This window comes from Eubalaena glacialis, chromosome 15 (genome assembly GCF_028564815.1).
Source record: "Eubalaena glacialis isolate mEubGla1 chromosome 15, mEubGla1.1.hap2.+ XY, whole genome shotgun sequence".
In the NCBI taxonomy this organism is placed as follows: Eukaryota; Metazoa; Chordata; class Mammalia; order Artiodactyla; family Balaenidae; genus Eubalaena; species Eubalaena glacialis.
Genome location: NC_083730.1, coordinates 15299591 through 15323565, shown reverse-complemented (window position 1 = coordinate 15323565; position 23975 = coordinate 15299591).

Here is a 23975-nt window from a genome sequence, read left to right as displayed (position 1 = left end):
GGGACCCTTTAAAAGTAAGAGAGTTCTATGTGGTTTGTTAGGAAAAGACATAAAACTACAAAAAATGTTCTTTCCAAAGTTCCACTTTAAGCTGGAGCTGTGCCCAACGACTCACTATTATTCTAAGTGAAGGGAGCACAGGGAAGCCATCAGTCTTCAGAGTGCAAAGCTACGCAGGAGGCTAATGCCTACTTCTGAATACAGTGGCATTTCCAGTAAGATCTAGTCAACGCTCCCATACTGTTCCTTTCATCATCTTCTTATTCTTCAATTCCTTCCATCTTTGAGTTCATCAGAAAGTCCCTCATGCAAAAAAAATTCTTTTAATATATAATACTTTTATTATTTTATTCAACTCACCCTAAAATAGTTCCTGATATATGAAATTAATTTTTTAAAAAAGTAAAAAATAATGCAAATATAGAAATACATTATATCTGAAACAGTCACAGTTCTGGCATGAAAAAAGATCTCACTAAATGTTTATTGAATGAATGAATATTAATTTGCTGTGAAATTAGCCAAGCCCTTCATACAGCCTTTAAAAAGTAAACAAAAATAAATTTCCCTAAACCTGCCTGATATTTAAATGTTATACCTGTTTGTTTACATGAGAAAATAGAAGATAATGAGTGTGACATTTATTATCTCCAAATAAGCTAGATTTGTAGGGCACGTTGCCCACAGACCACCTTTTTTCCTTTGGAAAATTAACTCCAAGGTAGCGGCCACCAGGAGGCACCATTGAGGGTAGCATCAAAACCTAACTTTCCGAGCCTTTCTCCATGTAAGTTTAACAGAGAGAGACATGAAAATATACTATCCATTTGTAGGGTTTGACTTTTCTTCCCTAGAAAATAAACATCTCTGATTACCAAAATATCAAAATAAATGTATCCAAAACTTCAATATCTACGTTTACATCTTACATTAAGAAAATACCATTTGAAGCAAAACGATGAGAAAAACTAATATCAAAGTCGAAAGAGCTGTCATGTTAAATTTGTGTTAGAGCTGAAGAGGGCCCATTATAAACCAAGATTGTGCCGGCTCCCAGGAGCTCCTTCGTTCCTCCTGTCTTAATTCTCCTTTCTACCTAGCCCTGCCCAAACCTACACTGCACACTGGTTCCTGGCTCTGTTTTTAGGACTGTTCCCAAGGTATGTGATGTGTGTAGAGTTTTATCAGTTCAGCCTGCTCCAAATTTCTATAAACCCAGGTTTCTGTACACCCAACCAGGCACCACTGAGACTCCTGCTTGGCAGCTCAGCTCATTTTGATGCAGGCTTCGTCTACTGCACGGCTCCAATTAGTCCCGGTACTGGTGAAGATGCTGGGGAGTCACCTTGACACCTCGAGAATCAAATCTCCTCTCTATGTTGAGTTCCACCTGGCAAAACTAAGCAAGGGATCTGTAAAGACCACACCACCAAATGTCTTTCCTTTTCCTGGGGCTTCCTCTTCCGTAGGGCTTCATAGACTGGATACAGCCGGCATTCCTTTCATTTGCAATTAATTATTAACCTGTCTCCTCTTTATTAACCTCGCCTGCCTGCCTGATTAGTGCTATAACTTGGTTATTCACCATCCAGGAAACATCAAAGGGTCGTTGCTTTTTACTCTAGAACTTTTAGACATTTGAACATTCGTACATTTTTAACGTTTAACATTTTAAACATAAAAACATAATTTTACACAATGGTTTTCTCACTGTGGGAGAGAGCTTCATCTGACAGACAAGCAAAAGAGCTCATACCCAAAGAACACGCATCCATAACAGAAAGCACTTGAAGCTTAGCGCACTCATTTATTTGCCTTGCAGCTCAAATCTAAGTGTTTTACCCCAAGTCATGCAGCAGGTTGAGTCTGGTCTCCTATGATTCTAGTTCTATGTCTTTTCTATTACCCAAGTTTAACCTCTCCATAGTTCATTAGTTTTTTCTTGAAGAAAAATAAGTGCTTAAGCTACCTAGCACAAAATGAACCTGTCTCACAACTGCCTCCATCTTCCAGGCTAGCAAAGTATATAAGCAAGTGCCAGAGGGAAGAACATTTGCTGGCTAAGTTCTAAGAGATGGGGGGTTCTAGTCCTGATTTCATGTGCCCTCACATTTGGTGTTTGACCATTTATTTGATAATCTTGGCCTCATTTTCCTGATGGAGTGTTAGACTAGGTATGTCTATGGAGAATCTCAATTATAACATCTTATGATACTCTACTACTTGGCATCTACCTTCATTATGAAAGCAACTGTTTGTTAAGCTATGTTAACTTTTTTTCCACCACTATTTAGTGTGAGTAGAGTGAGACCTTATTCTGTGCCTTTACACCAAAGAATTTGACTTTTCCATGGCCCACAAAGGAAATGTAATAAGTAATATGCATTTGATAAATATATGTTGATAAAAGGGAGGAAGGAGTAAAGAAGAGAGAGGAATGGAAAAAAGTAAGCAAACAAGCAGTTTTTCTCTCCAAAGCTGAGAACATCTCTTATTCACCTAAATTGTAAGGGGCAGACTAAATTATGATGTGTCCCTGGAAGCTAACAACCTTTAACATTTGTTTTCATTGGCACAGAAAAGCCCCCACCCCTCATCCTAGTATTTCTTTTCTCTTTTTAGATTATGGGAGTAATGTTTCCCTTCCAATACGGGTTCTCCTCTGTGCTCTTAAGCCGTGCAGTTATTCAGTACAATTGACTGTGTGACAAGTTGAGATAGAAGTAATGTTAGGTCAGCAATCTAAGTCACATGTCAAACTAAGAAGGTATTATGGGGCAAATCACATTTTAATCAGTCGGAGCTTCCATAAATGCAGCAATATTGATAGCATTTATGGTTTGTATAACAGCCTGTGGTGTGACAGAGCAACAGCACTTTGAAATACAGTCAGTGGATGTTAATGAATGGTAAATCATAATGGAACTCCTGTGGTATTACATGATGTCCATGTGAATTCTCTAATAATTTATAATGCTTGATGTGATTCCACAGCATGTGACAAGAAGTGTGAATATTTGTAGCTCTGCTTGATCTGCAGCATAAAATTTACTTTGGAGGCAATGGGATGCGTTACTAATGTACAGGAGTATTCCTTCTGGAGAGGCATTTCAACTCTTCCAGAATCAAGATGTAGCATCAGTTGCTCAACTGGAACATAACTGTACGGTGACTAAACATTATCTCACAGGAAATACACAAATACACTCTTTCCAGGAAATAAGTGGAAAGTAGCTTCTTAATTACTAGTTCATAGCTGCCTGGTCTCAGATGCCATGATTTTGAGTCCCTGATGCTCTAATCTTAGACTAATTGCATCCTTGACATCTAATTGTTCTGTTCCAGCCCTGACAGCCACACTGTTCTTTCAAATGCTTCCTGGGGAGGTGTGAGAGGGAAGGGGGAAAGAAGAGGCTTATAATAGCAGACTAAAAAATTAAGGATACTTAGCCCCACTCCCAAAATTTCTCAAAGCCTTTAAATTTCAAGAGTATGGGGCTTCCCTGGCGGTTCAGTGGTTGAGAGTCTGCTTGCCAATGCAGGGGACGCGGGTTCGAGCCCTGGTCTGGGAAGATCCCACGTGCCGCGGAGCAACTAAGCCCGTGAGCCACAACTACTGAGACTGCGCGTCTGGAGCCTGTGCTCCGCAACAACAGAGGCCGCGATAGTGAGAGGCCCGCGCACCGCGATGAAGAGTGGCCCCCACTTGCCGCAACTAGAGAAAGCCCTTGCACAGAAACGAAGACCCAACACAGCTAAAAATAAAAATAAATAAATAAATAATAAAAATAAAGGAATTCCTTTATAAAAAAAGAGTAGAAGAAGCATGCCAGACTTTAATGATACGTTTCCTCCACATTATTAAAGCGCTCCCACCAGTGTTATGTTGGGTGACTGACAAATGAGTCAAAAAATGCTAGAAAATACTAATTGGATTCAACTGGCCTTTATTTTTTTCCCTAATTTGTACCCAGAAATCAACTCTTGTTAATCTACTTGTAAATATCAGTTGCAAAAATATGAGAAGCAAATGAACAGTCTTCAAGTAAATGGTGCATACTTCTTCCAGAACCATCTTCCATTTCCCTGCCCATTATTCATATATTGATACTGGAGCTGAAGAGTGAGGGGCAGAGAATTCCAGGTGGAGTGAAGGACCTCATTTGCCTCTTTCTATGCAAAACCAACAGACCCTTAGCCCCTGGGGAAAAAAAATACAAATTTCTTCCTTTTGAAAATATCACAGAAGCAGCTGCTCCTCAGCTATTTTGAGTGGCTTTTCTGAGAACAGCTTGTAGCTGCAATACTGTATATGGTGGATGGTTGGCAAGAGCCTGGTTGTGGGAGGGGAAGAAGGAAAACTGAAAGCCAGTGCAAGCTCTGGTGACTGACACATGGGGGTCGAGGATGTAGAAAAAGGCCACGCCCCAACAATGGAAAGAAATGGATGGGAAGGCAAAATTACCCCGTGGCAGAAGTGTTAGCCTTTTTAATTTATCTAAATCAAGCTTAACACTTCCAATCTGTTAACACGATTTTAAGTGAGAAAAGACAGAGATTAGTGTTAAAGACAACAGAAAGAATCAAAAAGAATAAAGGAAGAGAAATAAATTCAAATGCAAATGAAATTCCAGGCTGCAAAAAGGCAACAGGTAACAGCCAGCTCACACTTGCGCTGGGTTTGAGAGCTCAGCTGAGAAGCGTGCATATTTGTCCTACACTGTCTTGCACATTATATCTCTGGCTAGAGGCTAAAGAGTTTTTAGGTCCCTGCTCTAAGTCATAGTTACTAATCCCTGTGTACAAAAAGGAAACGTGATTAACCTGTGGATGCTGAGATAGCAGTCAGAGTGTCATCAGAAGAGCACAGGTATCTGAAATCAAGCTGAAGAAAACAGTCTCTCAGGACCCGAGTTCTTAGTAATCAGAGAGGTTCAAAGCAGCAGTTACTTTTCGACCTCGAGTTGCTAGAAAACATGCTCATGACAACCTTAAGTGTTATTCCCCAAATCCTCTGTGTTTTTATTCAAACACCTACTCTCCAGATTGTAGGTACTTATCATCTCAACATCTCAAAGTCCAGGTGTGACCTGGATCCTCGTATAAGGAGGTCTTTGTGTTTATGATAGTTTCACCTTTTGTTTCAAAAATCTAAAAATAAACAATTGTTCAGACTGAGTCACACAGAGTCTCCTTTTTGATGTTTGTTTCTGATTAACTCCTCATCTCTATCCTTAACTGTAGCTTTGACCACATGTAGATATTTAATTTTAAAAAAATCACAGATTGATGAGTCATACAAGGCAAATAGAAAAGTCCAGGTTTTTGAACATTTTGAAACAGCTCCATACAATACAGCCCAAAATAATGCATTTACTAACACTAGAGAAACTGTTCTCAGTGACTCTGTTGTGACTTCTCGTGCTTTGGCAACCTGAAAGGGTGTTTTGGTTATCAAAATGATCAGAGTCACTCCTGGACTTAAATGTACAAGGGTCAGGGATACTAGATGTCCTGAAGTGCACTTATGGTCCTGCACAGTTGACGATATCCCTGCATTCTGCAAGACTTTTAGATATCATACAGGACACTCTTAAGATGAAATACCTATTTATAAATTCTTAAATCTATAGCATAACTCTTTTAAGTATAAACGTAAGATACTTTTTGCATGGGTTTAATATACAGTGACTATTCTAAGAATGCAACTATGTGTAAATAGAGAAAAGATTGCAGTTTCTTTGGATCTTTACTGGGAGTTGATTACCATTTTGTAAAACCACAACCTCCATGGAAGTGCCTTTTATGAACTCTGAGTGGCAACACAGTTCACCCATAGCAGACTGCACATCTGCAGCAGTCACATTCATGGTGACTCTACGAGTAGGTCCGAACACCCGACCACGTCATTAGCTCTCCCAGTGCAGTCATGTCTGAGCATTTGCACCTTGGAAATACATACTTCCTTTTCCTAAATGGAATCTGACAAGACCAATTATAGATGTATCCCTTATTGAGCAAGGTTTTTCTTATTATCGGGTAATTACCATAAGACAGAGGGCCTATTTCTTGGACTTCCATGAGTGGAGCATTCTCGTGCAACTTTGATCAGAACCCTTAACTTGATCCGATGTCTACTGTGTTCTTTGCCACTCTGACTCTTGTAACCAGGTTCTGTCACTTTTCTCCTGTGTCTTACTTCTACCTCCTCAAGGTCTGACTGATAATTTTTATGGAATTTAATAATTTAAATCTTTTTATGTCTACTAGTTAAACTTGATACTTTCCTCCTCCTCCTCCTAAAGAGTCCCCTTCCCAGTCAGTATATAATTCTTGCTCTTAGAGGATAATATTATCCAATTCAAAATAAAATGTTCTTTTTTCTTCAATAGGGTAGATATATTGACACAGAGACTCCAAGATCTAGTCCTTATAGCAAATAGGTTCTTATGGCAGAAATGCATGGATTAGACATCATTGCCATTAAAACCAGCCAATTACCTTCCCTTTCTCTGACTGAATTGGTTCTAAGTGACTTGTTAAATTTGGGTTTCCATATAGAATTTCTGACAGAGGTGAAACTGAATTGATGAACTGGCACAAGTTTCTTGTACTCTTTGCACTTATTTTAATCATTACAAATCAGTAAGTTGACATTATTTCTATGCAAATATTTTGTGAGTTTAGTTGCCCTATTCCATTCTCTGGGTCCAATTAATTCTGGGTATGCTAGCAAAATAAAATTCATGGATAAGCAAAATCAAGAAGCAGATCATAGATCAAATATTCACCTTCAACACTATGTAAACAATTAACTTACAAAGGAAGAACATCAAACTACATAAAGACGACATGCTGTACTGGAGGACACTTGAAACACAAACTTTAGAGTAAGAAATATATGAAATTTAATCCATGCTTAGACATTTATTACTGTTTGAAGAAATGTTATTGAGATAGTTCCTAAAACTTATTTTAAATGCTTAACACACTTGAACATGCCCACACTCACATTAACTTGGTATTTGCTATTTTAAATTTTTAGATGGCACATGCATCCTGCTGTTTGCACTAATAGGAATGGGCTTTATTATAAAGGAAATAACCCTGGTTCTTAGAACTAAGGAATGTTTAAGTAAAGGATATATAACTAGGGCTTATTCTTTGGATATTATTCCACCAGCTCCCATGCTGTCCTGTGATGTCAGCCACTATTATGAGGGAGAAAACCAATCCTAGACTGGTCTCCTTATGCTTTAAGTACAGTCAGTAGCTGATTTCATTGCCACTCCCTTCTTCTTGCTTTCTAGCAATTAGAATAGTAGTTGTATGACATGCTAGGACTTACCCATGAATATGGTGCCCACAGAACATTTTTGAGTAGCAGCCACTGTACTCCCCCAGTTTAGCACAAACTGTAAAAGTGACCCATGTGGAAACATCCACCATTACTATGGGGAATAGTGGTTTATATTTTAGCTGACTGCCAGTACGCCAGATTCTTTTTATTCTTTTACAGTGGGCACTACAGAGGCCCAATGCTAGACCATGGATGGGCATGACAAGAAGAGAATGCCAGATGAGACTCAGAACCTATCAAGTCCCCACAGCCGGGATAAATCTCTGCTTGAAACATATGCTATAGTTTTGGTTAAAAATAATAAAGCTTTCTTCTTGTTTAAGCAATAGAGGATTGGAATTGTTGCTTTTACTTTTGGCACATTCATAGATGGAGGGAATCCATCAAACACTGTCAACACTTTGGGGCTACAATTCTTACAGGAATCCCTCTAAGACCCATCAGTTAAAACAGGTATAATATTATCTACCTAATTGAATAGTTAGACATAAAATATATAAAGGCATTTGTATATAATAGGAATTTAAGACATGCTAGTTTTTAAACTCATTATTATAAATCGGAGCTGGCTAGGGCCTTTCATCATTGTAGGGGGAAAAACTATGACTCATCCCAACAGCCACATGCTTATGAATAACATTTCTTGTCACATTTTCATTGTAAGAACTTTTTAAAGGCAATTCACGGAAGAAGAATGTTTCTAATAAATTGTAATAATTTGCTACTTTAAGAAATGTAAGTATCCAGCCTAACCTGCCAGATTTTAAGAAAACTTCCAAAGAATTAATAATAAATGAGTTCTTATATTTAAACTGGGTTAGAATAAATGGAACTCATGATATTCTATGGTAGCACTATTGGTATGCTATTGAATTAGTACTCATATTGATATTTGGGCTGCAATTTAAAAGGTTGGAGACACTGTGAGGATATGGGGGGGGTGATTAGTACTTTGAAATATGTGGTGTTAACAACTGTGCACAATAGGAGGCATGCACAAAAGAATTTCATGATTTTCAGCCTGTGAAGGGAAACAACAAAAACAAAACTCTAGTGAGCAAATCCTGAGCATATATATACTGAATCCATGCAAAGAAATAGATGTTGGTTGCTTTACTGCAATTATTTTAGGATATGCCGTTATTAGAAATATGAGGAGAGGGGAATTCTATAGTGGATAATCCCTGAGGAAACAGCTCTACACTCTACCTCAAACTGTAATATGATTCCCATCAATCTGTGAAAGCTTTATGTTGTGCTGTATTTAAAGGTGAAGAACCTTAAAAGAAAAATATAATGCCCTTGAAGGAAGGATTTTATGATAAGACATTGTCTTTTGGTGAGAAACAAAATACAGGAGAACTCGTCTCACAGTATACACACTGCTTATTTAAAACAAAAAAAAAAAGAAAAAAGGAAAAAAAATAGAAAGAAGCTAGACTCTTTACCCTCTATATCGACTCATAAAGGGAATTTTTATTTTCAGCAAGGTTGAAAATCTGACAGCCTGACATGCATAATGAAGGACAGCCCCAAATTTGAAGGGATACAATAGATTAATGCTGAGAGAATGGGAAGGAAATCACATATTTTGTTATTCAGAAGAAAGTACAATGTCAGAATAACAGCCATCCAAATGGACAAATATGAGAAAAAATCTGAGACACAAAGATAAGGAATCAAGTAAGGAAATACATTTGGAAATGCATAGTTATTTGGAATTATAATGTTTCAAATAATTATGAGAAGTCTAAAAAGTGAAAATTATTTGAACTGTGCCTTCAGAAATATCACATGAAATAACTGTTATATGCTAGTGTCATGAAGTGAGCTAATCACTTGTTTCAATCTTTGATTTAAGAGACATTAGTTTTTAGAGCAGCTTTAGGTTCACAGCAAAGCTGAGTAGAAGGTACAGAGATCTCCCATATGCCCCCATGCATGCATGGCCTCCTCCACTGTCAACAATTTTTTAAATGTGTTCGTGGGGGAGGTGTAACAATCACTTTTGAGAGGAAAATCACGAATGTTCAAGAAACTTAGAAATAAGTGAAACCCACGAATAGATGGGATTAGTCATCTGTATGAAATAACACAAGAGATTTTCTGAAGACCTGTCACAGAGAAGTCTATAAAAATACAAAATCAAACAGGATAATAACCAAAACATAATGTGATCACAACTAAGAAACCTAGAAAATTTTCCCTTCACTTTTTTTTTTACACAGTCTTTCCTCACACAAAGTATAGGATAGGCATCTCAGGTAATCTAGAAAAAGAGGGTGTCACATAACAGGGATTGATCAATCTGCTTCTGATACAAATGGGGACAGAAGGCCGAGACTGGGGGTCTCAAGCATTTGGTGAGTGAACACAGCTATCAAAACCATTATGTCTCCCAAGCAACTTCTCCCTTTGGCTCCAGGTTTGGCATATACAATTCTGGCTATAACTGACTTCTGATACAGACTGGGAGAGAATAAACTGACCATTCCACACAAATTTGCAGCCTACTTGCATTTATTTATTTTTTATTATATGTTCATTATTTGCATTCTGGTTAAAAAGAAAATCTTTTTCACTCACATTCTAATCAACACTGTCTGTCGTCATAATAACATTAGATTTTATGTATGCATCTAAAAAAATGTTTTTAATTAAAAGATAAGTTCTCTTTTCATATCTGCCATTGACAAAGTACTGTTAGCCTTGCTAGTCTCTGCAATTTTTTCTTTTTTTTTAGCCAAATAACTAAAGGTGGTCTAAAATAAAGCAAGCCCTTAAACTGTACTCTACCATTACAAAGCAATCACTGTAAAGAATATGAAGATGAATGTGACATTTTTTACATTCATAGGACTAAGTGAAAAATTTTAAAACAATGTTTATTGTATAAGAATTTAAAGTAGCAACAAAAATACTGCAGGATGTGAATGATTAAATGACAAAATAACCATATAAGTGGTATAAAACAGAAAGTAAGATTTAAGTCTTTAGATTGAACTTGGAGTGGTCAAGAGGAGACAAAATTATTTTAAAAATATACATAGGATTATAGTTTCTACTTCCATTGTAGACAGCTGGAAAGAGCATCATTCCCCCTTTTCACAACAAAAAATGACAAACTCCAAGTTGCCAACTTTTCTCGAACCCATCAGAAAGCTGAGGTTGCAAGGTAATAAACTAGCTCAAAATCTAGGGAAAGACAAGTGTGTATGGGGAGAGATAGATTAGAAGCACCTGTTTATTTGGAACAAATGCAGCCACTGTTTGAAGAATTCAGCTAGAGTTGTTCACAGATTGGCGGATGCTGAGTATGAGCTTATGCGGAGCCCCAAAGGAATGCAGATGTAGGGAAAGTCTGCGCCCACTGAAAGGCTCTTCTCCTTGGACCTCACTGAATGAGTTCTGAGGAAGGGTCCCTCATGGTGCAGGCATGGGGCAGGAGAACAGCAGCAGCTGCTGAGAGGCACAAAGTCCCACTCAAATCCTTCTCTCCTGTTTCCCCTACAGACCAAAGCATTAAACTTCAGGGGAAAGAGCAATAAAAATTGTCATCCTCAGGACACCACTGAAAACCCATTGGTGTGAGGAGGGAAGAGAAAAAAAACAATCTCTCTGGCTGAGGGACAGGAACAGGAGCTAAGCCCAGAGTTGGTGGAGAACAGGGGCACTAAGAAGCCACACTCTCAAGCCAGGGACGCATTGCCTTACTTGGACTGAGGCCTAACAGAGAAGGACTCTTTCCCTTGCCCCCAACCAACCTAATAAGCACCAAGCAATAAATAACAAGTAACAGTGAAATACTGTGGAAAAGAGTTGCAAAAGCATAGAGACATTCTTGGCACAGCATTAAGAGGAGACCTAAAGCTGAGAATGAAAGAGATATTGAGAAAAATTCTCTGATAGTCCATGACAAGCCATACTAGAGCCCGAGGCAAAAGGAAAAATGAGTGTCCCTATACACACTCATCAAAATATCCTCTCATACTTTGAACCAAGTGATAAAAGTGGATAAAAGTTCTACAATAAGTACATATGATTATTTCACAACAGAAAAGCATATTCAAAGAGCTGAAAAGGAAAAAAACAAAAATAAGACTTTCTAGCCATAATTCTATGTTCACCAAATATATATGTTATAATGGAAAGAGGAAGACCTTCTGAGACAAACAAATCTCTAGGAATTTTATTGCCATCAAATCTGCACTGTAAGAAATGTTAAGAAAAGCTATTCTGTAAGAAGAAATAAATCAGAAAAATAGGATCTACAAAAAGAAGAGTAATGCAAAGAAAATGGAATAAAAGTATAAAATATTTTCTCTTAACACTTAATTGCTCTGAAATATAAATGATTGTCTTAAGCAAAAATACTAGCTATTTATTGTGTATTTCTAGCATATGTAAAAGTAAAATGCTCAACAATAAAAACACAAAGGATGTATTTGTATGCTTGGTTTGATCTGTTCACTTATATTCATATATTATACATAAATCAGTATAATATTATTGGAAAATACACTCTGATTAATTAACGATGTATATTACAACCCAAAGGACAACTAAAAATTTTAGAAGAGGTATAAATAATAACTCAACAGTGCAGATAAGAGAGAATAAAAAAATGAAAAAAAAAAGAGAATAAAAAAATGGATACTCCATTATCCTTTAAGAAGTTACAAAAAAGAGGGAAAAACAATAACAAAAAAGAGAAGGAACAATTAGAAAAACAACTACAAGATGGTAGATTTTAACCCAACCACATCAATAAACAAATTAAATATAAACAGTCTAAACACACCAATTAAAAGACACAGAATGTCAGATTGGGTAAAAAGACTAAAGTATATGATATGCTATCTACAATAAACTTACTTTACCCATAAAGACATAGATAGGTCAATAGTAAAAATCACTCAAAACATTCACTAAGATAGACCATGTTCTGTGCTGTAATACAAATTTCACCACATTTAAAAGAGTATAAATCAGATAAAGTATGCTCTCAGACCATAACTGAAACAAATGAGAAATAATATCTAGAAAGCCCCCAAATATTTGGAAATTAAACAACACACTTCTAAATAACCTATGGTTCAAAAGGGAAGTATTAAAGGGAAATTTTAAAATATTTTGAACTAAGTGAAAATAAAAATACAACATGTTAATATTTGTGGGATACAGCTAACAAAGTGCTTAGAAGGAAACTTATAGCATAAATATATAATTTAGAAAAGAAAGTAGTTCTCAAATCAGTAATTTAAGACATCTTAGAAACAACAAAAAGAATAAATTAAACCCAAAACAAAAAGGAAAGAAGTAGTAAAGATAAACAAAAATCAATGCAATTGAAAGAATAAAGACAATAGAAAAAATAATAAAACCAAAAGCTATTTCTTTGAAAATATCAATCAAATTGATAAACCTCTAGCCAGACTCACCATGATAAAAAAAAAAGAAGCAAATTACCAATATTAGGCATAAAAAAAGATACCACTATAGACCCTTTGGAGAAAATATTTGCAAATTACATATCTTACAAAGGACTTGTATTCAGATTACACAAAGACTTTCAAAACTCAACACTAAGAAAACAAATCTATTAAAAAATGCACAAAAGATTTAAACAGTCACTTTGCCAAAAAAGATAAATAAATGGAAGCTAAACATATGAAGATATGCTCAACATCATTAGTCAATAGGAAGACATAAACTCAAAAGAAATGTCATTTTATACCTATTATAATAGCAAAAAAATTATAAAAACAAAAAAATAAACAACATCAACTACTAGGGAAGGTGTGGAGTAACTGGAACTCTCACACTTTGCTGGAGAGAATGCCAAGGGGAACAAGCATTTTGGAGAAACACCTTGGCATTTTCTGGTAAACTAAATATGTACTCACCCATGTGACCCATCAATCACACTCCAAGGTATTTATACATGAGAAATGAAAACTTACATTAACCCAAAACCCCTCTATTAGAATGTTTATGGAGGCTGTATTCATAATTACCAAAAGGTAGAAACAGTCAAAATTTTCTTAAACTTGTGAATGGGAAAACAAACTGTGGTACACCCACAATAGTATATCACCCAGCAGCAAAAGGGAACAAACTTATTATACTTGTAACAACATAGAGGGCTCTCAAATGCATCGTGCTGAATGAATGAATCTACACCCCAAAGGCTACATACTGTATCATTCCATTTATATCATATTATGGAGACAAAACTATAGTTACAGAGAATAGATCAGTAGTTTCCAGAAGTGGGGTTTGGAGGAAGGATTAACTACAAAGCAACAGTAGAAAGCAAATTTGGGGGTAATGGAAATCTTCTGTATTGTGTATGGGGTGCATATATGACTTAAGCACTTGACAAAACCTGTAGACTGTACACCACAAAGGGATACTCTTACTGTATGTAAATTGAAAAATAAATTTTAAAAGAACTAAAATTGTTTTTATATTAAAAAAATCTATGATCAGCTGGAGGTTTATACAGAGCTCAAAGACATAATCCATGTCCAAAAAAATTCATGGAAGAGAATGAATACAAGTTTAACATGTGTGTATTTTATCCCATAAACAATGAACAAGAGGGAGCACATTTATCCCTTGAGTCATAGTCTCATTCTCTAGGTATTTATAAAATATTTCTGAAAAGAAGAATGAGATCAGTGGAGACAAGATTCCACAGTATGTGTGTGATATTGACCAAAAATATAAAGAACACATGACACTGAATAGTATTTTTTAATATTTCTAGCAAATTTTGGAAGAAATAAAACCATTAACTAACTAAAGGGCAAATAAGCCAGGGAAATAGCCTGTTTTTATAAAAAAAAAATTTCATGATTAATAACCTTGAAAATTCTCTAAGGGAGTTATGTGTTTATGAAATTTTTTTAAAAAGTAGTTATGTGGCATATTTGTGGCTTGTTAAAATATTTCACAGAGACCCTTAGAAAATTTACCTCTAAACTGCATTCATGATAGTTTAAACACAAACACTTGTAGTCACTATTACAATGTGGGTGCTTTTCAAAAAAATTACCCACATTTTATTTCATAAAAAGATAGCAAAATATCATAGAAAGGTGGGGTGACAGTGTATGTTTCTCATGTCCAAAAGAGGTAATGGGAAAATATTTCAGGTCACAAAATGGTAAAAGGTAATACTGATAATGAAAATACTTAAGAAACATACATAAGATCAGTACACTTTAACAGTTCCCTGATTAGAAGTATGGATGAAATAGCAATCCCTATTAAAGCAAAAATTTATACATATGTACATATCTCTGTCTGTGTGTCTGTGTATATACGCATATGTGTACATATATATATAAACTATGTGTGTGTATATATATTTAAACTGTGTATATATATATATATATACACATATATATCTATATTGCAACATAAACATCAAGAGAATTTCTTACTAGCTAATAGGTAATTTTGTTTAAAAATTTCCATTTATATTTTTAACATTTTTTTCTAAAATTAATCTAATATTTATATGTTACTTAAACCAAAACAACAAAAAATAAATTCCAGGAATGCTGTTTTTTCTTAAGGGTGGCTCCTATTCAGTTTGAAAATTTTTATTTAACAATATTCTAATTGTATTTTTTAAAGCCTACATTTTTCTTCTTGCTGAGCTTTACAAAAAAAAAAAAAAACCTGAACTATTGCTAAGTATTTATATTAGTCTTACGGCTTATGTATATTTTCTCATTCAATTCTCACAACAGTTCTATGGATTAAGTATTAGTTTCCTCATTTATGAATTGGAATAATGAGTCCCAGAGCAGTTAAATCCCTTTTGCTTTTTCACATATTTATTATACTATGGTAAAGTCAGATTAAAATAAGGGTTCTATTATCTAGTGTTCAATATAGTTTTATTTCTGTTTCTTCTACTCTGTTGCATATTTAAAAGAAAAAAAAACACTCATTGACAAGTCCTATGGAAGTTGCTCTTTGGATAGATTAAGGTATAGTCTTTCTATTAAGGCTAAGGGTTTAGAGATTTGAAGAGGTGCTTATTTGCATATAAAAGCATTGTCTATATAGAAAAATCACAGTGATTCCACAAAAATACTTCTAGAACTAAAAAATGAGTTTACCTAGATCACTGTATACAAGGTCAAAATGCCTTATCAGAATGCGATCATCTCCCAGGTTTCGGAATCTCTCAGAATTGTTCAATTTAGGGTTTCCAGTTGTTCCCCCAGCCTTCTAAATGTGCTGCTTGGTATTCAGTTAATAAAGTCAAGGTAACTCACAAAATTTCCTGGAGCACTTTTCTGAGTAGCTTCCTCTTCTCTGATATACAGCCTGTTTTCCGGGCCATTTCAGCTACCCCAAACTTCTATCTCAGTCTTCACAACTCATCAAGACCCCTAGGCTCTGTTTAAGATCTCCCCACTTGAAATGTGATTCAGTAAATGCTTCAAGATAGAAAGCTGGGATGATTGTATGACTCACCTCACTTTTTCCCCTTCTGCTAGGAGCTACGATTATTCACTTCTTGCAGTTCAGTATTTGAATGCAGTTATTTCTTATTTCGTTCAGTTTTCTAGTTGATTTATGAAACAGAGGAAAATTCAGTCCTGATTTCTTCATCATGGCTAGAAACAAAAGTATAAACTTTAATTATCACATTAAAGTAAACTGATCCATTATACTCTAGTGCAATATTTACATTAATAGTAAAGTACAATATAAGATTTCAAAGACATTTAAAGGCCATGGTTATTATTGTCTTATTTGAGCTACTGGAATGGAAAGGTTGAGATACTGATTTTGCTGATTAGCTTAGCCTACAGCCTTCTCAGCAGGGAAAAGAAGAAGTGGTACACAGACGGACAAGGTGTTTTTAAAACTTTTTTATACTGATGTAGTTTCAAATGTGCAGAAATGATACAAGGAGAATACAAAGAATATCTGTTTACCTGTATTAGTTTTCTATGCTGGGTAACCAACCAGTACAAACTTAGCAGCTTAAAGCAACATATATGTATTACCTCAGTATTTATATAAGTCAGGAGTCCAGGCATAGATTAGCTGGCTCTTCGGCTCAGAGCCCCTCAATCAAGGGGCCAGTCAGGTAATGTTCCCTTCTGGAGTTTAGGATCATCTTCTACCCTCACATGATTTTTGGCAGAATTCAGTTTATTTTAGCTAAAGGACTGAGCTCTCATTTTCTTGATGGCTGTCAGCTGAAGGCCACTCTCAGCTCCAAGAGGTCACTCTCCATTCTCTGTCAAGTGCTTTCTCAGAACCTCTCATAACATAGCAGCTTACTTCCTCAAAGCCAGCAGAAGGATGTCTCAGACATTTACACCCTCTTTTAAAGGGCTTAGCTGTTTAGATCAGACCCACCCAGGATAATCCCCCTTTTGATTAATTTAAAGGTAACTGATTTGGGATCCTAATTGCATATGCAAAATCTTTTCACCTTGGCCAGATAGAGTAATCTAATCATGGAGTGACATCCTCATTGTCACAGGGCCCACTCACATTCAAGGACAGGGAATTATTCAGGACATGTACGATAGGGGATGAGAATCTTGGGAGCCGTTTTAGAATATACCTCTCACAGTACCCTTTACACAGTTTGCCCATTGTAACATTTTGCCACATTCACATTTGCTTTCATTCTGTTGTGTGTTTCTATATATAGGCATACCTCATTTTATTGTTTTTCACTGTATTGTGTTTTGAAGATACTGCATTTTTTAAAAATTCAGGTTTGTGGAAACCCTTCATTAAGCAAGTCTATCAGTGCCATTTTTCAAAAGCATTTGCTCACTTCATGTCTCTGTGTCATATTCTGGTAATTCTCGAAATATTTCAAACTTTTTCATTATTATTATATTTGCTATGGTGATCTGTAGTCAGCTATTTTTGACTTACTATTGTAAAAAATTACCACTCACTCAAGGGTCAGATAATGATGGCTAGCATTTTTTAGCAATAAAGTCTTTTTAAAATTAAGGTATGTACATTTTTTAGACATAATGCTATGTACATTTAACAGACTCCAACATAGTACAAACATAACATTTATATGCACTAGAAAACTGAAAAGTGACTCACTTTATTGTCACATTTGCTTTATTGTGGTAGTCTGGAACCTAACCAGCAATACCCCCCAAGGTCTGTTTTCACTAACTGCAAGAAATCCAAAAAGAATTTTTGCTTTAGGACAAAACACAGAAAACAGAAAGAGCATTCAGCATTTGGTCTGCAGCGAGCCATTACAGAGGCAGCGCACTCCCCGAGCAGTAAGGGTGGCACCACCAAGCGCCCTCCCCGGGAACTACACTCAGCATCTCAGCATCGAGCTGCCACAGATTTGAACTGTGTCTGTGAGCATCTGTGCTTTACCTTGATTTATTTTGTGCATTTGTTAGCACAGTGTATCCTAAGGTTCTTCACTTTGTGCCATTTCAGCTTATGAAAGGTTTCACAGGAACACTCTACTTTGTTATACTGCCTCGTTCTCTTTTGATATCTAAACATCCAGAATATGATGTTGCCTGGATTCTGAGAATCTTTCACTTTATTACTCTACCTGACCTGCCAACGTTTACGGTAACCATGCCTCAGATCTCTCACTATCTCCTTCCTCTATCAAACCTTGACCTGTTGTGTCCTAGAGACACTGACACCTCAGTAATGATAAGTACACCATGAACTCATAACTTGTATTCCAAATATTATTCCCTCCAGAAGGAACCTAAGGTCTTTGGAGATATGGCAGATTCCAGGTCTGGAGGAGAGAAGGTTCATTTTGTGTGAGAAAATAGGAAAATGCTCCAAACAATGACGGGGCATGTCAAAAACAAAACAGAACATTTTCTATTCAGTTGAGAAGACATTTTGGATGTATGCCTTCATAGTGTCTAAATCTGAAGGAAATGTAAATTTTAAAATAAAATTATCTTGGAGAAAAAAAATTTACAGGAGAAGGATTTTCATGTGAACAAAATAATTAAATCCTTCATGTGACTCAAACATATTTTACATTTGGGATAAATTTTTGTCCCTGATAACCAGTATGTTAAGAAATCGCGTATGTCATTAAAAGAAGACATAAACTCTCAAGATAAGAGGGGGCGAGACTACAGAAAATTGGGAAAATAAAATCTTGAACATACACAAAGAGTCAAATAAGTTAATGTATCAAAACTTCTCTCACTGTTACCCTGAAGTTAATGCAACTAACAAATGTCAGCTCCAAGTGGCAACAGGGAATTTCAGAATGTAAAGGAAGGAATGGCAGCAATGCAAAGATTGCGGTGTTGGGACTCGGTCATGATTTGGAACCTGCTTTGCCACTTACATTTGTTTCTGCCTTTTGGAAAGTTATTTAACCTCTTTGAGTCTCAAGTTCATCATGTTTAACATATACTTTCAGTAGGAGGATTAAATGAGATTATGAATTTTAAGGGCCTGTACACTGAAGACACTCAGTGAATTAAGCTACATAGCTATAATTTTTAAAATAATAGCAGGACAAGTAATCAACAGAATTTGATGCTTAAATAAGAAATCTTTAAGTATGATATTGATATAGCCAGTTTATGTATGACCAAATCTGCAAGTGAACAGCTGATACAAGGGCAAGCTCTAGTGTGTTAAATACTGGAGAAAATGTTTCCGATTGCTGTGGGTGTTCTCAGATCAAATACTGTTTCTACGAAAAATTGTGTGAAATAGTAAAAATGAGGCATAAATGAAAAGCTAATGAATTTGCATCATTGTTTATGAAAGAATCAAGAAATGATGTGATGTGTCAAGTATCAGAAAAAAACCTGCCTAACTATTTGGACTTAACAAATATTGGTATAAAAAAATACAGGAATTACTACAAAGAAAGAATATTTGTGACATTAGAAAGATTGTCACACCATCTCTCACACTGAAGCAATCTCACTTAGCTACAAAGACGCAATTTTGTGAAAAAAAAAAAAGAAAAGTAAAACTTGATTGTTGCAATGCTAATTAAAATATAGTGTTAAGGAAATGACTTATTTTGATTGAAATCTTGCTGCTACTTCATATCGTTTTCATGAATATAAAAATATAATCCCAGTTTTGTAGCAAGATAATTAAAGCATTTAATTTTCAGTCAAAATTTGCTTAAACCTGATGCCTCAAAAGCTGAATAATACTTGTCTTACTAAAATACAGATGTTCCAAAAAATCTTGCCAACTGGATATCAGTTGTACTGATGTAACAAACAAGCACATTATTTGGTGATGGCAGACAGGAAAACTGTATGAATCATAGTGTAAGTAAAAAAACACAACAACAAAAACCAGTATTTTCAAAAGATTTAATAAATAGCTCTGAGCCTTGCCGGAATAGAGGACTGAAGTAGGATATTTACCCAGGGAAAAGTGGCTCAGGAGGGCAGCTCAGGCACATTTAAAGCTGCAGTGATTTACCACAAGTATTCATAGACCTTTAAAGATGTTGAAGCTCTGGTAAAAAAAAAAATCATTAGGCACATTTAGAGGATGAATTAAGGTATTTTTCAAAGAGTTTATGATGCAATGGAGGAGAGAGAAACTTTTTATCTAAATGAATATTCATTACTGTAAGATTTTTAAAGCTCTGGACTAAAATCTAGCCGGTTTCTCCAAAATTTAGATTTGGTTTGAAGTAATGACAAATGAAATCAGGCTGACTCATCTTTCATAATGCTCCTCCATCTGTCCTTTTTCTTTAGACCTGACTGTCTATACCTGGATGCCTGCAATGCTGGAAGATAAACTTGGCAGTCATTAGCACATGGTTTTTGAAGACAAAGACACAGATGAATCATTTAAGGTGGAAATATAATGTGAGGAGAGAAGCTGACCCCAAAATGAACTCCAAAGACTACCAACCTTTCTGCTAGAGAACATGATGTTGGCAAAGAATCCTGGGAAGGAGTAGCCAAAAGGTCGGTAGAAAGTCAGGAAATATGTGGAAAATGGACTGAAATATCAAAAACATTTTTTGAAAAATATCCATAGGATTTGGTTATATTTGTAAGAACAGTTTTGGTAAAGCGTTGCATGCAGAAACCAGATTAAAGTGTTGAAAGGTGAAATACTTGTAAGAAAATTAAGAATGTTTATGCGCACAACTCTTTTCAGAGGCCGTAATGGATGGAGAGGTTCAAGGAAGTGGAAGTAGGATGACAGGGACAGAGTTTTGCAGAGAATATACTGATCAACACTGTCAATTATTACACAAATAAGGACTAAACATAGTTTCTAGCTGATTGCCTTGACAAGGGTCATTTCAGTGGAGAGTTGAATGCAGATATCAAGTTGCCAGGGTCTGCAATAAAAGGATAACCATGATTTGGAGATATAATATATGTCAGTTATCAATTTATTGCCTCTCAGCTTCACTCCTTTCAATATATGCTTTGAAATAAACAACAGCATTTATTAATTATATCTCCTTTACAGTGAGAATGATGCTAAATTTTCTCAGTAGAAGACACTGGAGGGACATTGAAAAAGGAAGGAGCTCTCCTACAATTTCTTTCAGGATCCATAAGTGGGCTATGTGGCTGTGAGGACAGCCAGTGAAGCCGGCTCCCTCCATGGGCCCAGAACGTGGTCCCTCTGAGACCCTGTAGCCTCGGCTAGTGATAACCTTTCTGTAGCCCACTCTCCTCAGAAACCAGGGTCCTGTGAGCCCTGAGGGCCTCTTACCATCACCAGCTCTAGCACGCCCACTGCTCACTGCTCATCATCTATGCCACCAACTGCTGATGACCTGCTCCCCTCCTGCGCTCTGGAGAGCGAGTGTATGAGTTTTCTTCTGCAGTTGTAATACATAACCACAAACTGAGTGGCTTAAAACACAAACTTATTATCTTAACGTTCTGCAGATTATCCAGGTGTCAACAAGGTTGATTCCTTCTGGAGGCTCTAGATGAGAATCTGTTTCTTTGGGGGGTTTTTTGTCTGTTTTTTCAGCTTCTAGAAGCTGTCCACATTCCTTGGCTCATGGTCCCTTTCTCCATGTTCAAAGTTAGCAATACTGCATGTCTCTGACAGTTCTTCTGTAGCCACATCTCTCGCCGGCTACAGGTGGGAAAGATTCTCCACTCCTAAGGACCCACATGACTACACTGGGCTCACCCAGATAATTCAGGATAATTTCTCCATCTCAAGGTCCTTAGTTCAATCACATCTTTAAAGATCCTTTTACCATGTATGGTAACATATTCACAGGTTCAGGAATTAGGATGTGGACATTTTTAAGGGGTCATTATCCTGCCCAACACAGTGGCTTACTGCTATCCTAGAAACTCCAGACCAACTCTGGCCTGGCTAAATACGCAAACTTCTCTGCTATCTGATGGGCTAAATCACACCTCTTCCAATTAGGTCTGAACCCCTTCCAAATTGTCCTTTCTTGGGTACTCTCCCTTAGCCCTAGCGAACCATATCGAGTTTTCTTTCATTCTACATCATACTCTTATCATAGTCAGTACTTCTTTTTATTAAACTTCCCTTGTTTAGCCTGCTGTGTGGTTTCTATCTCCTGAGTTGACCTGGACTACTATAGCTTATCTGAATATATTTTCCAAAAGTAATTTAACTAAGAAAGTACTAAAATTAAAATAGGACAGATGGAAGAAGAATCAAGGGTATTAGTTTTAGTTTGGTTTGCTTTCCCTTGAGGAAAAAATTTTAGCATTCTAGTACACTGAAGAAAATAATACAGAAATAGGATTAAGGTACTAGAAAGAGAAATTCTTGAAGGTGGGAGAAGCTAGAATCTATTCTAGAAGTTGAAAACACAGATTACCTACCATAGGAAGCCTTTGTAAAATTTCAATTTCTAGGCCCTCTCCTTATTCTGATTTAATTGGTCTTGATTTAATTAGAAACTTCTAATTTAATTGGTCTTGGGTAAAGATTGTATCAGTTTCTTTGATGGCTAGCAGTAGGGAGGCAAGAATGTGGTAGCTATAGGTGAATGTGTAGACATAGAGAACTAACATGTTAGTGAGGTCCCCTATGATTACCTCAATTGTCTCTGACAAATTGAAGGCAATGTTGTATGTTGACAGTGAGGCAAGAATTGTGCAAGGGGATTTGGACATTTGCTGACAAACACTTAGACACCCACTATGTACACAACTCAGTGTTTAATAATATGGATTCAAAGAAGCATGAGACATGGTTCCTGGCCTCTTAAGCAACTTGCTCTTTAGTTGGGAGACTGGACAAAATAATAAGTACATGAATAATAATTCCAAGTCGAATGTGTTCAGTTTATAAGAAATCTTATAGGCAATGAAAACAATTGGAGTATAGAAGGAATAAAGAATTTTGGTTATGTGATAGGCAAAGATTTCAGGATGTGGAACTTAAGATGTGGGCCTTGAAAGAAACATAGAAAGGATGGAAGCAAACGTTCTTGATACTGAGATGGATGTGCACCCCATTTCAGAGTTTATGAGGAGATTAGCTCAGCTGGAGTAGAAGGTTTTAAAGAGAATAATAAGAGAGGCTGAATACATTAGTTTAGGTCAGATTTACTTTTTACATAAGAGCTAGATGCAATATATTAAGGCAGGCTGTAGATACCACACTAAGGAATTTAGGCTTTATTTTGTGGAGGATGAAAAGCCACTGAAGCGGCATTTCCTGGGCCCTCCCCCCTGCCTCCTATGACACTCTAGGCAATATTGATGGTGTGCTGAAAATTGCTCCGGCAGCCTCACTGTGGGGGCCAGTGACATGAGGCATGGTTACGAGCGCATAATTAACCAGAACGTGTCACAAAACGTGTGCAAAATGTATACTTCAGAACATCATAGGTCAAAATACAGCATAAACACCTTACTATAGTTAAAGGTTATAAGCAGTGTGGACAATGTTTTGGAATATCACATCAATTTTCCCCTTCTTGTATAGTGTTTGTCTTGTTCTTTAGCTTCATGTGAGGTTTTGTTTTCCTCCTTCAATTATTTCACATAAAATAGATCCATGAAGTGTGCTACCCTCCAAAAAGGAAAACGGATTCGGCCAAAGCAGTGAAGTAGTTCAGCCTTTACCAGGCTTTTAGAAATCCCTAATGACTTTTCATATCCAGTCTAAAGAGAGACCTCTTGACTTCCATATTAGGAACAAAGGTTGGAGGGTTGCCCAAAGAATCAATGCTGAAATAGGACGGGGAAAGAAGGATGTTTTTTATGTTATTTAAGAGAAAGCTCAAACCCACGGGAAAAAGGAAATTCCTCTGGAACTGTGACTGCGGGCTAGTCGAAATGGAGTGACGAGAAAGACAGATTTGAGATGGAAGAGTCACGATCACCACTAAGGAGTACAAGTCCATCCAGATAAGTTTGGGTGAATCTGAGGACATCAGACCAGTGTACCTGCTCTCCAGGCCTAGCCTAGAAAAGCTAAAAGCCTTTCAGAGGAATTCTAAATTTGAAGCTTTACATACAGCATGCTATGAAAATGAGAGGAGAAATGACTGATTAAGATTCGGGGTAGGGGTTTTCCCTGGTGGCACAGTGGTTAAGAATCCGCCTGCCAATGCAGGGTACACAGGTTCGATCCCTGGTCC